The 14,649-nt window shown below is 39.3% G+C and overlaps 1 pseudogene; it reads right to left on the minus strand.

Moving 5' to 3' along the window:
- Nucleotides 1–582: 582 nt before the first annotated feature.
- Nucleotides 583–8,990, minus strand: LOC26529115 (annotated as a pseudogene).
- Between the last annotated feature and the right edge of the window lie 5,659 nt (nucleotides 8,991–14,649).

Genomic DNA, 14,649 nt, shown 5'->3' on the forward strand with positions numbered 1-14,649 from the left:
ATTTAAACTGGTATTTCCTATTCTACAATCTTTTCGTAAGCACTTTAATTTGCTTTTGATTAGACTTTCGTCTGGGGCTTGTGATCGGACCACTATATCATATAGCTCCCATACAAGGATAAGAAAAGCTTAAAATCTATTTCATTTCTTATTAGAAAAATGAAATGATCTCTCAGTTTCAGTACGCCATTATTTTGAACCCCTATTTGAGAACAATAAGAAAATAGGGTCCTTAAAATCTAAATTCTACAAAATAGTGGCATAGTGGCAACTTTGCATGTGTACTGATCATTAATTAGATGTCGTTGAACCAAGGCGAACATCAATATTTCCAAATCTTTGAGTAGAATTAAACTTTATTACGGGGAGAAGCGAGCTGCTGCTGCAAAATAAGACGAGGAGAAACGAGCTGCTGCAGTGGAGACTCCAGAGGCACCGCCAAAAAGTGTGAAGCCACAAGCACGGCCGAAGCTCCGTCAGCAAGTCGCCAGCCACCAATGTTAAAATCTAATATTTATTGGCTTACTTATATAAATATATAAAATTGGGTTACATTTTAAAATTAGTTTGTTTTTGTTTAGATTAAGATCTCTTGTTGCAACGATTCATGGCCTCATTGAAATCCTTATTAAACACTGGCAGATCTACCTCCTCGGTGGCCAATTGGCGTATCTGTTCGGGTTTTGTACGCATCGACATCATGCTGGCCTTTTTTTTTTTTTTTTTTTTGTATAGGGGGAAAGCATTGAAAGCCGAAAAGTGTGGGACTTGGTATCGACCTTGGTTAGGGGTCACCTCACCGGACTAAAACCTACCCTACTTCCGTATCCCTCTCGCGGAACCAACGCTGAAGTTATTACTTCACGAGGGGGAGATGGCATGAAAGCCTCATCTAGATACTCATCTAGAGTTTGAATTCTGGTTGCGCTGACGTTCAGCGCGACGCAGGGACTGTATGATCACTGCAGCTAGGTGGCTAACTGCGAGCCAATTGTTTTTCGAGCTAAGTAAGATATCCATCAAGTCATGGACTATGAATGGCCTCCCAATGCCTTAGCTTAGCTCTTCCCGTTCAGCAGTGAATTGCGGACAGACAAAAAAGACATGCTCTGCGTCCTCAATCGGCCCCGTACAATATGTGCAGTAGGGGTCAGATTCGTGCTTAAATCTATGCAAATATGATTTAAAACACCCATGTCCCGTTAGGAGTTGCGTCAAATAAAAATCTGTTTGGCCGTGTGGCCGACTCACCCATTCCCGCACATTAGGTATAAGGCGGTTTGTCCAGCGTCCGTGGGAAGAATGGCGCCAGCGGTCCTGCCATGTGCGAATGGACACCTCTCTTTTTTGAGCTGCTGTGCTGTTGCTACTGGCCTCTAGTGCAACAATATCAAGTGGCAACATGCCTAATATGACCAAGGCAGCATCTTCGGATACAGTTCGGAACGCACATATGACACGTAACGCACAGGCTCTGTATTGTGATCTGCAGGCGCGGCTGTATGACTGGATCGCCATCGCTGGAGCCCATATCTTTGCTTCATATAGGAGTACGGATCGTACCACCGTGGTGATGAGCCATCTGCTTTTCTGTCGGGGGCCACCGTGGTTGGACATTATCCTTGCTAAGGCTGATGTTGCGCTTGCTGCTTTGTCGGCTACATATTGCAGATGGTGCTTATATGTTAGCCTATGGTCGACCATCACCCCGAGATATCTTATTGCCGGCTTGGAGCGGATGACGCATCCTGCAACATGAATGATTGCAGTCTCCACACGTTTCCTGCTGCTGATCAATACGGCCTCTGTCTTGTGTGCAGCCAGAGACAGAGAATTCCTCTGCATCCAGGATACAATTGATTGCACGGCGTCGTTGGTCCTGGCCTCTGCTTCTCCCAACTCCTTTGCCACTGTGACCACTGCTATGTCGTCTGCGAATCCAATGATCTGCGTCCTTGGTGGCATGTCCAGACGGAGCACAGCGTCATACATGACGTTCCACAGGGTTGGGCCAAGCACCGAACCTTGTGGGACTCCGCCTGTTATTTTATATTCCTGTTGCCCTCTGTCCGTTTCGTATATCAGGATCCGGTCTTCGAAATAACTGCAAATCATTGCAATCAGGTATTCTGGTGCAGCTAAGCGCTGTAGTGACTCAAATATGCACATCCAGCTCGCTGAGTTGAATGCGTTTCGGACATCCAGAGTGGTGATAAGGCAGTACTCTTTGCCTCCTCCTTTCCATCGCTGGCCCTTTATGGCTTTTTTGGCTATTTCGGTGACAGTATGTATCGCGTCGACCGTACTACGCTTCTTTCGGAAGCCAAACTGATGCTCCGAAAGTCCATTCCGGGCGTCGATGTGGGCTTCTAGTCTGTTGCGAATAATCGATTCGAACACCTTACCCAGCACATCTATCATGCACAGTGGCCTGTACGCTGAAGGTTCGTCCGTTTTCCCTCCTTTTGGGAGTAGTACCAGCCTCTGCCTTTTCCATCTTGCTGGAAAGACTCCTTGGCACAGACAGGAGTTGAATACATCGGCCAGTTTCGAGGGCTGATTCATTGCGATGAGCTTGATGACACCAGCAGGAAATCCATCAGGGCCAGGCGATTTTTTGCTTTTGATCCGCTTGGCAGCCAGCACGATTTCATCATCACTAATAACATACCCGGGATTAGTCTCTTGATGGGCTCCTGCAACTGGATGCTGCAATATCGGCCGCTCTGGGAATAGCGTTTTTACGATGTTTGCGAGCAGTACACCATCTGTGGGGGATGGGCGTTTGGCAAGTTTGCCCATTACCAACTTGTACGCCGCTCCGAAGGGTTGGTCATCGGCATCCGCGCAGAGCTTCTTCCAACAGTCAGCCTTGCTTTGCTTTATGGCTCTGTTTAACAGTGCACGCCGCGTCTTATAAGCGTCCAGTAGCCTTTGGAACGAGGGACTCCCTCTGGCCCGCTGCTGCTTGCGTCTGGCTTTAAGGCATTCTTTTCGCGCTTCTGCAATTTCATGGCTCCACCAATGCACTGGTTTGCGTGTGCTTCCACCTTGTCTCTTGCGGATCATTGACGCATCACAGGCTTTGCTGATGGCAGAACATAGCCTTTTTACCTGGGTTTCTGCATCCCCTGCACTCCTCTGTGCGGTGTTCATCATAAACAAGAAAGCCTCCTCGCTTAGGGTTTCTTGTGACCATAACGAGAACTTGGGCCGTGCCAAGCGCGTTGTTTGGCCACCACACTCGAATATTATTGCACTATGATCACTGTGCGTATATACGTCGGAAACTATCCATGTAGCATTCCGGGCCAGGCTCGTGCTTGCAAAAGTAACATCGATTATTGAAGTACGTCCTGCTCTGCTGAATGTTTGTGTGTTGCCGATATTCAGTAGACTCACGTTCAGAGAGGCGAAGGAGTCCAGCAGTATTCTTCCTCTTGCCGTGGTTTTGACGCTTCCCCACTCCATCGCCCATGCGTTAAAGTCGCCGGCAATGATCACTGGCGGTGATCTTCTGGCGTCGGCGGCTATACAGTCAATAATGGCTGCAAAGTCGTCTATATCCACACTTGGGGCTATGTAGCAGCTAAAAATGGATATGCCGTTGCATTTCGCCCTGGTGTAGCCTCTGTGTCTGCCAACACACTCTAATTGTAATGGAGAATGTCCGCAACTCCATATTGCTGCGCCCATGATGTTGTTTTGGGCCCAGGCCGCGTCCTGTTTTACCCCATATGGTTCCGACAAAAGCGCTATGTCGATGCCCAGATCAATAACAGTCTGCTTCAGCAAATCCTGTGCTGCCCTGCAATGGTTTATATTAAGTTGTAGAAACTTAATTTTTGCACTTGTTTGTTGCCTTGACGTACAACGGGCATCCTCTGCTCAGAGTGTTATGTGCCGCGTTCTTTTCGCCGTACCTAGTGCATAAGATGCACTTTGCGTCGTTGTTGCAGTCTTTAGATGCGTGACCGCTCTCTCCGCAGTTGAAACATAGGCTGCCTGCCTCGTGCTCCTTCTTGCACCTGCACCTAGCTGATGTATGCCCAAAATCGAGACATTTGTAGCACCTCCTTGGCTCTATCATGCTGGCCTCACGGCATACATTTGTGATATCGACTCCCGAATAGCCCTTCAATTGATTAGCCATATATGTAAGATCGACACTCATCGATTTTCACCTCACGCAAATTGATTTTCAACAATGCCTCGCGTCCCTCATCAGACGGCAATGGTATGTAGATACGTTTCTCTAAACGTCGACGCAATGCCTCGTTAATGTCCCAGGGAAAATTGGTAGCTGCCAGCACCATAACTACTTTTGCCTGCTTTTCGCTACCACCAACGCCATTCATTTGTATTAGCAATTCGGATATAACGCGACGAGAAGCATCATGTTCTGACTCGGAACCACGGCGTGAGCATAGAGAATCGATCTCATCGATGAAAATGGTGCTGGGTGCATAAAAGCGAGCCATCTCGAAGAGCAAAGGCACCATTTTTTCCGATTCAACGCGATACTTGGTGGTGAGGGTGGCGGAGCTGACATTGAAGAATGTTGTGCCACATTCGGTGGTCACCGCCTTGGCCAGCATTGTTTTGCCAGTGCCAGGAGGGCCTACCATTAGCACACCTTTCCAGGGTCGACGAATGCAACAAAAAAACAAATCTTAATTAATAAGTAAAGATCCATAAAAACATAACAACTACTTAATCATATAGAATTAATGACTCGTATCAATGTCATTCACATATAGATCATATGAAAATAATCAATTACCGTACAGGTGCTACATATCTAACATTTTGCATTATAATTTTATATAGAGCTTCTTTTTTTGCCTCCAGATACGATAGCAAACATTTAAATAAGTAGAATATATACATCATAAGTTGACTGTTTCCTTTTTCGATGTGTTTAGATCAGATACATTGCAAATTTGTTTAGCAATACATCGAAAACTAGATATAACTTATTTATTCTTAAACTATTATATTGCCTTATGAAAAATATTAAAATTTATCTATCTATCTTGCTCAATCTGTACTGAACAGAACAATTAGTGCAAATATTAAAGGAAATATAGTTGAATCGTTTAACTAACTCAAAGGGACGCTTAAGGCGCCTTTGATCTTATCTTTATGATATGTCTACAGTGACACCAACTCGGTAAACAAAACAAAAAAGAAGATAAAACTGAATCCACCTGGCTGCCTACATGATTCACTGGTGATGATGACTAAAGCCCATCTTGAAATATTGAGGCATCAACATGGGTAAAACCTCTTCAAGCCTCTTCAAGAAATCGTTTGGCATCATGAAGATCGGCAATATCGCTCCAGCGAACCTTTGGATCCTTCTGTAGAATATCACACTCTAGGAATAATAAATGGCGGATTAATATTTAGCAAATCCATTTTTGTATCTGTAATAGACAGCTGCATGACTTCAATCACTTAATAAGTAAAATAGAGTATACTCGGATAGAATTGAATAGAGTGAGGGACAGACGCACAATGAGTGAGTGTGTATGAGTATTAGTATATTTTGGTACTCATACAAAGCAAATTGAATGACACTGAGTACACATCTAAAACATTCGAGTTATTCAAGTATCAGGGTACATATTTTGTGTATTTATTTTCTTTGCATCGTTGAAACACAGCAGTCGCAAAAATGGAAGGAGGAAAAACTATCCAAAGTGAGAAAGCATGTAATTTAAAGCGAATTTTGTTGTTTTTGTTTTCGTTTGTTTTGTTATTGCTGTTTTGTTATTGCTGTAGAAACCAGTACTGAAACGGTTCAGCAAATTATCGAAAAAGTAAATCAAGATACTCTGAGATGGAGAAAGAATACTTCAACTCTAATTGAACCAATTAGCTATTGGAAAGGATTCCAAAAATCTGGGGGAACAAACGAACCAATTTCGTATTTCTCTGTAAATTTCGATGATGAAATTTTGGATAAAATATGCTCAGAAACAAACGCATATGCCTTACAAAGTAATGGAGTCGAACTCAAGTGCAGTGTCATTGAAATTAAACGTTTTATAGGCATTTTGCTATATTTGGGAGTGGTTAAAATACCTGTTTGGCGCATGGCTTGGTCATCAAAATTTAGACTGTCAGTCGTTGCCGATTCGATGAGTCGAATCAGATTTGAAAAAATTAAAGCAAAGTTTCATCTGACAATGAATGACAACCTAAAACAACCCGCAAAAGGTTCAGATGACTACAAGTTATATAAAGTACGACCGCTGCTTTCAAAAATAAAAGCAGTTTGCAACAAATTGGAGCAAGAGGAGTATCAAAGCATTGACGAACAAATGATTTCATTTAAAGGTCAACATAGCTTGAAACAATATCTTCCTAACAAAAACACACAAGTGGGGCTTTAAAATGTTTTCAAGAGCTGGTGTATCTCGTCTTATATATGATTTCTGCCTTTATATTGGTGAAGGAACTTGTGATTCTTTTGGGCTTGGAATATTATCAGATATAGTTCTTCATTTGGCATCAAATGTGCCCAAGGATCAAAACTTTAAACTCTTCTTTGATTCAATGGGGTTCAATAGGCAGGTGTACACTGTGCAAAACAGGACGTTCAAAGTGTTCCAAGTGTGACGTTCACCTTTGCTCAAATCCTAAAAAAAATTGTTTTGTGTCATACCACACATGAGTTTAAACGTATTAAAATATTAAGAATAAAAGAGTGAAATAAATAAAATATTAATTCATCAATTACGTATACGTATTATTTTAAACATCTACTACTCAGGACCAATGTTGCCTTTAGACATCATTTCGGTGAGGACGAACCAGGATACGTAGGACTAAAATATGGATTTTGGTCAATATTTTTGGCCATATTAATCGTAATATGCAATCAAATATTTTTTTAGTCTTCCCATTGTAATTCAGTCCTGAAAGGGTTAAATACAAAGTTTTTGGATACGCAATCACTAGCGATATATGGACAGATAAATTTTTAAAAGATTCATATTTATCGTGCCCTGTGCATTATGTAAAGGAAGGAGTACTTGTTGACAGACTCATTTTAAAAAACTTTGAGTGTGATCTTGAATTGGATAACCCCGTAATCGTTACTAATCGTGGGTCAAATATGATAAAAGCCTTCCACGATTTGCAAAAAATTCATTGCGTCAACCATCTCCTCAACAATGCTGTTGAAAAAGGTATTAATGCCGTACCTGAGCTGGGCCATATGGTCAGTACGTGCACCAAGCTGGTGAAATTTTTAAAAAAATCGGGAAAGAATTTTTTGCCCCACTCGTTGGAGCACAGTTTACTACCTGCTTAAATCAGTTGAAATTAATTGGATAGAACTGACAACAATATTAAAAGATAAGAACCAGACCAATAGAATCGAAGGTATTAACGTCAACCACTTAGGTTCCGTTGTTCAAATTCAAAAAGAATTCGAAACCGTCTCAAAAAAATTGGAGGCAACCAAAAGTCCAACAACACATTTAATTATTCCAAATTAAAACAAATTAAAGAAAACCTGTCTGTCCAATTCCAATGATTTTGTCATTATTAAAGCTCTAAAGTCCGCATTGTATACTCAAATTTTATCGACAATTGAACCAAATTTATCAAAATATCACAAAATATCCCTATTTCTATTTCCACCCACAAACAAATTGTTACAATTTTCTCCGCATGAAAAGGAAACCGTAATTGACGAGTGCAAACTAATTATGGAACGTTTTTTAAAAAACAGTGGGTCTAACACTTTACAAATACCAATAGCAAATGACGAATTTGCTGATTTTGTAAAGGTTCAACAAGTTGACCCGAATAATAACCAAATTGACCAAGAAATAAAAGGGTACTCCAATATAAATGTACCGTACAGCACAAATTTCGATGCACTGGCTTGGTGGGACATGCACCAAAAATTTTTTCCTTTATTGCACAAAGCAAGTTGCAATATTTTTTGTATACCGGCAAGCAGCGCGGCGTCTGAAAGAACCTTTTCAAACGCAAGAAATTTAATTACTGAAAAACGCTGCTTAATTGCTGCAAATGCAGATAATATTAATAAAATAATGTTCTTGAACTCAAACTTGAATTAAATGTAGTGTATATGTAAATAAGTATATGAAATGAATATTAAAATGTAATCTATCTATGTATTTGCTTTCGTTTTTTTGGGTTTTGAAGTACAGATTCTGTACGCACAACGAAAAAACAACAAAAATGCTGTGTCGGCACCTGTCATTCGGATAAATTCGAAACATACTCACTTATACTCTCTGTTTTAACATTGTGCGGCCGAGTATAAAGCAAGTCTATCCACTCACTCATACTTATTCCGTTTCGCACTCATATTCACTCAACTCAATTTGAGAGTAGTATATCCGAATGTCACTTTTTTGACATTCATGCAGATGTTTAATCTGTAATATACCCAAAATGTCGACCAGTTCGGCTTCAATATAATTGTTTAGCTGAAATTTACGTTCTTCATCGGCTCCACCAGTTTGCGAATCAGCTTTGCCATTATCGCCTGCATTTCCCCGATTGGCACCAGCGGCTGAGTGGTCGTCTTTGACTTCATTGTTGTTCGTTCTGGACAGTTTATGTCGTCCATTACTGGTGGTGGCGGTGGTGGTGCTGTTAGTGGATCTAGCACTATTTCATAAACGAGCATTTCGTGTTGCGTTTGGACCGTTTCTCGTTGAACTCTGTGGAATTTGTTGCTGGTTTGGAGATTTTCCTTAATTGCCATGGATAATTTGATTCGCCCATTTTCTGTTCAATGTTACGGACCGAATAATGCAGATTCTATAGAGCTTGGTAACAATTGCTGCCTGTAAATTAAATGTTTCCTTCAATTTAATTCAATTTTTTTATGCAAAAGGGGAATTTTCACGACGTACCACAAAGAAGAATCCGGCAACGAGACGCGAACTACGAGAGGCTGCGCTCAGGAGGATATCCTCATTATATTTGTCATTCATTTACAACATAAAATAAAATATATTTTTTATATATTTTATATGTGTATATGTGTACATATGTATGTATGTATTCTGACAACGGCTTTATGTATCTTTTTTGAGTCGATCATTTGAAAATTATCCAACGCTTTCTTGCATTCTCCAATAAGGTCATTATAAAAACAATTGTGGCGTGTGAAGTTCAATTTATATACCAAATTCTTTTTACATACAAAATATGTCAAATAATGCGCCGACTTTGGCGGCAAAGCACAAATTTTAAAAAACACAGCTGAATGAACATTAAATATCAGAATGATCAATGGACTTTCTAGAGTATGTGCGTAGAGTTTCATTCAAAATGTGTGAAAGGCTTTCGAGAAACATGCATAAATGTATGGGTATATATTTTTTCCGTAAAGGCAAGTTGCCGCTCAGTTTTGATATTCGCCATTCAATGGGGTGGAATAGGGGAATCAGGCGCATATGGTGCCGATGAAATAATGGGTTTTGCATTGTGGTACACGACTGTAATAAAAACATTTTGATTTTTTCTTAATAATAATATTATTAATAATATTAATATTAATATTAATTAATATTATTAATAATATATTATAGCCTACATATATATGGCTTTCCTTAAAAATATGAATGAACTTAATGAAATATGTAACTGTTAAACTTGTCTCTCATTTAATGGAGAATTGTAGTTATAATGATAGATTTTTCGTGGCCTACCACGCTGACCGGTTCTTAGCAACTTTGGTCGTCCTCTACCATGCTTCCAGTTTAGTATATTACATATTTTGATGGCCAGCTATTTCTGCAGGGGAACCATAGCATGAGACGATTGGTGTGCATCCAGATGATGTGGCGGCTGCAGTAGATGGATTTAACAGGCTTTCATTGTCACTGCTGATGACCACGTTAAGAAACTCCCGAGATGGGTCAGGGTCAGGTAAGGACGGTGGCACCTCAACTCGGCTTGCGCGCAGAGTTCTGGTCATCTCCTCTTTGGTGATTCCCATTGTGGAGCTGGGCAGGGCAATTTTTCCTGAAATGATTAAAATTGTCAAAATTGATGGCGTGTACAGAAATATGTATATTTCTGAGTGGTCATCCCACTTCTGAGATATAAAATGCGAATTATTTATGTGAAACGATATCCAATTCGCGGATGTCCAACGATGTTATTTCTTATTTGGCGCTAGTGCGTCTACTTGGTTCAGTGTGGTCTTAGGCCACATTCCGGTATGTTTCACATACTCAATTAATACTAACAATCGATACTTAGAAATACTAACTTAATACTAACAATCGATATTTAACATTAATCAAACATAACGATAGTTCATAAATAAATACGCTGACCGGTTCTAAGCAACTTTGGTCGTCCTCTACCATGTCTCTCAGATTGATTTACCTCTTCGGTATCATCCTCGTCGCTTGACGACATTCCTTCTGTATGTTATCTTTCTTGCAGCTATCAGGTCCTTATTCGAAGAGGAGAAGTCTACTTTAAGCTGTTGTTTTTTAAATTTGTTTTTTAATTTTTTTACTAGTTCCAAAATGGTTCTGTACCTTTGGTTTGTTGATTTGTGACTGATATACAAATCTGGTAGGTTGAGGCTGTAGAGTCTACAGTGTAGGCTAAATTTTAGAAGGAATAGTCTACTTCGATTGATTTTTCTTCACAATTATTTTTTAGTCTACTACGAAAGTTTGGACTTGTAAAACTATTTGGTTGTTCATTTTTTAGCTTACTTTGAATAATTTTTCTCACAATTAATTGGTTCTTTATGATTGTACTACGATCTGGCCAAGATTTTCTTGACAGCAGTGCTGCCAGTTTGGCAATTTAGTGGCTAGATATTGCAACTTTTAAAAAAATTTGCAACTTTTATTTTTTATATTCTGCCAGAGAGCCAAATTCAGAGTAAAATATTTGGCTGTCAGAGCAGTCAAACAACGTGCAAAACAAAACCACACACTGGCAACATGTTATTGCCAGCCCTGAGGCTTTCGGTAGAGACCTATCGATAGTGACAATAGGGGCAGAAAATAGTGGGCAAGTCGGGGAATAGTGGGGGATCTAGTGTTGGGTAGAACAGAATTATAAAGGGATTTTTTTTGAATTTGAAAGTCGTCCAGCGGTCAAAAGGCTGTTGACCCAGGCTCGGGTCTAAGGAAGGAACCGTAAGATCAGGCGATGAGTCGTCTGATTATAGAAGGGTAAAAAGGTTAAAAACAGTTTAACGTGGACAGTGAGGTGCAGCGGTTGACAAACAAAAAAAAAAAAAAAAACAAGGAGAAAGAAGTGCAGTTTAAATATCTTAACTGAAAATACATCCTTGAAATCCTTGAAATTTAAAAAAAAAGAAACAGCTCCTTCCATCAAGCCGAGGAGCTCAAGTTTGGCTGAAGGAGCCAAACAGAAAATCTTTGATTTTTTTTTGTGTGAAAAATTTTGTGTAATCCTGAGGCGCAGCGAGGCGAAACCGGCCGTCAAAATTGGGTAAGTGTTCGTGTTACCACGCAAGTTAGGGACTTTTTTAAATTTAAAATAATTGCCCCAAAATAGGCCGGCTAAATCGAGCTGCGCAGGAGCACCCGCAGCCCCTGTCCACGTTCTAAAAAATTTTATTTGTACCCGTCCCCCAAACTAAATTCTTGGTCCCGTCGGCCCATTGGGCCCCGAGATAAAGTCAAGAGAGGGACGCCGAAATAAGTAGATTCCCGGCCAGACGTTTTTTTCTGATACACCCATCGCCCAGCATAAGAGCAGCAAAGTTTTGGCTGATTGGGGGAAAGAAAGATTTTGGCTCTCATCCACGTTCATTTTTGGTGCGGACCGCTTCAAAAACCCCCAATTTGTTGGCGAACTCCACCTGGCTGGAAAAAATTAAAACAAGATATTAGTCTTTTATTCCGTTTTTTTGTATGTAAATTTTGTTAATTTATTTATTTAATTCACTAGCTTAATTACTTATTTATTTATTCCCTTATATATTTATTTATTCCCTTATTTATTTATCTCCCTAATTAATTCCTTATTTATTATTTTGTTTAGCGTTAAATATTTATTTTATCCTTTTTGGTTGCCCACGTGCGCATTCTTTTTTTTGTGTATTTCCTTATTCCTAAGTCCCATGTTGTTCACGACCCTTGGTGTGGTTTTGACAGTAGATACCTGAAAGAAGAAAGAAAAGAAAAAAGGTGAAAAGGATACCAATAAAAGGGATAATTTTTCTTCGATCTTGCCCCCCTAAAAGAGCTCTGATAGGTAGGTGGGAATCGGGAAGGAAATTCATCTTGATTTTGCGTAAAAAAAAAGGAAATGTAATGTAATCTGTTGCAGACACCTGCTCAAATATACACCAGGGCAAGATATTGTTAATAAATTCGTGTGTTAATTATAATTAAGAGTAATGAACAACAAAAATATGAATTGCTGAGGGTTTTCTTGAAGGGGGGAAATGGGAAGGAAGGAGCATGACGACTCCAGGAGGAGTTGATGAGTGGTGATGATGATATGTTATAGGTGACGACTGCTATATTTATGGGGTGGCATACCTCATCGACATGCCACGAAGGAAAGGGAGGGCCCGTTCGACCTCGATAAACCGGAAGAGGAGGTCCCGTCCACATGGAGTGGCGGCGACGACATCATTCCTGTGAGGGGGTAAGAATAAATAATTAGTGAGTTTGTTAGATAATTGTGATTCATGTAGTTTGTGTATCGTAAGTGTTGTCCAGTGGAGTGGCGTCTGAAGTGATCCTCGTACTGTGTTGGGATTCTTTCAGACGAAGGGGTATTGATGTTCAGCTGTTCGTCAATTACCTGAATGTTTATTGTTGCGTGTATTGGGGATGGGTTGTAGGAACTCACGACCTTCTTTTCCGATAGCTAGCCGGAGTGAGCCCCTATCGATATACGCGGGACCAGGGTGAGAATACTGTTTTTTCATATGGCAGGTCCATAACAAACACCATAATCCATAAAAAATAGTTTTTGCCAACACTATCATCAAGCTTCAGCCAATTTTTCCATTTTTCAACACTGAAATCTCGAGTAGCTTAAGTAAATATTTACCTTTTTAGCAATTTCGGCAACTTTATTATAAAACTAGCAATTCTTTGATTTTTCTTCAGTGTTTTTGCATTTTGTATACCTTTTTCTCATTGTCTCTACAAATTACGATTAAGATATCGGTATAATAAAGACGCTGACAATAATAGAATATAATTCGATTCTATATTATAGCAGAAATATGTATGTATGAAAAATTTTGCCATATGAGTTCTTGACTCAAATTACTGAATTGTATTTCCCCAAATCTAACAATTTATGCTTAGGAGATTCTGGCAGCACTGCTTCACAGTTATCTACAATATTTTAAAAACTAATAGAAACAGTCAAAGTAATGTACAGAGCTAAATGCCTTTAATAACTGTTTCCTAGTTACAATTATTAAAAGTTCTTAGGAAATGCATCATCATCCATTCATAATGATGGCAAAATGGGCATTTCCAGAAAAAGTTCCACCACGACGAAAAAATTAAAAGTTGTTATACATGATTTTTTCTTTTAAAATGCTTAAAAAATATTTGAATTGAAAGAATTTAATAAGTTTTCAGCATATTTTTAGTGTTGTTGTGAAATATTGGCACAGAAAGTTACAAACATGACTTTTTCCATTTTGGACTACTTTTAGTGCAGGTTTTGCTTTTGGTTTTTATTTATTATACATTCGTTTTATGGTTGCAACCTTCTTACGAGATTTGAAAAATAACAGTAAACTGTTGCAAAAATAGAAATATAGATGAGACAAGCATCGATAAACGGTAAATTTTTGACTTTCTTTCACCTGCTGTTCGTTTGTCACGTTCGCGAGCAAAAAAATGAATTTTTCGTCAGTACTGCATTTCTAATCAAAAAAAAAAAAAAAAATGTGCGTTCGCTTGTGAAAGTTTCTTTATTTAATTTTAAAGTTTGTCACGTTCGCCATTGTAAGTTTGACTTAATAGAAAAATATTATTGTTTTTTGTTCATATAAGCTTAATCTTATGCAGATGAGTAAAAATAGAAATAAAGAAGCATCACGACGGTATCTTGAAAAAATTAACGCTGATGCCGTCAAGCGCCGAAAATACCTGGACAATGCTGCAATGAGAATGAGAATACGGCGAGCGAAATCGAAACAACTAACAAGCAAAAGTTTATTATTGATAGCTTAGCTTATTTTATAATTGAATTTGAATGCAATGAACTTGAGTGGAACTTTTTTGCATCTTCGCATGGCAAGGGAGCCGTCGATGGGGTTGGAGCTGTACTAAAGAGAAAAGTGTGGCAAATAACGAAAACAAATGAAGTAAGTAAGTCGTCTCGCTGACTTGGGTATATCATACACCAGTAAGGTAAATATTTCAAATTTATTAAACAAATGCATTTACGCATATCTTAGTATCTCGCTCACTCAAGCATACGAGCACCCTAGCGCCCCTACCAGCCAACGTCCAACTCCGGCCTTATGGAAAAACGTTTATATTCATAACGTGGCTATTTTTAATCCGATTTTAATCAAATTTGGTATTATGCTAGATATTAACATCAAATTTAAATTGCCGGGGCGGAAAATGGCGTGGCAAAAATTTGAAATAAACTTAAAACCAGAGG

The sequence above is a fragment of the Drosophila willistoni genome, unplaced genomic scaffold, assembly GCF_018902025.1.
Source record: "Drosophila willistoni isolate 14030-0811.24 unplaced genomic scaffold, UCI_dwil_1.1 Seg145, whole genome shotgun sequence".
In the NCBI taxonomy this organism is placed as follows: domain Eukaryota; kingdom Metazoa; phylum Arthropoda; class Insecta; order Diptera; family Drosophilidae; genus Drosophila; species Drosophila willistoni.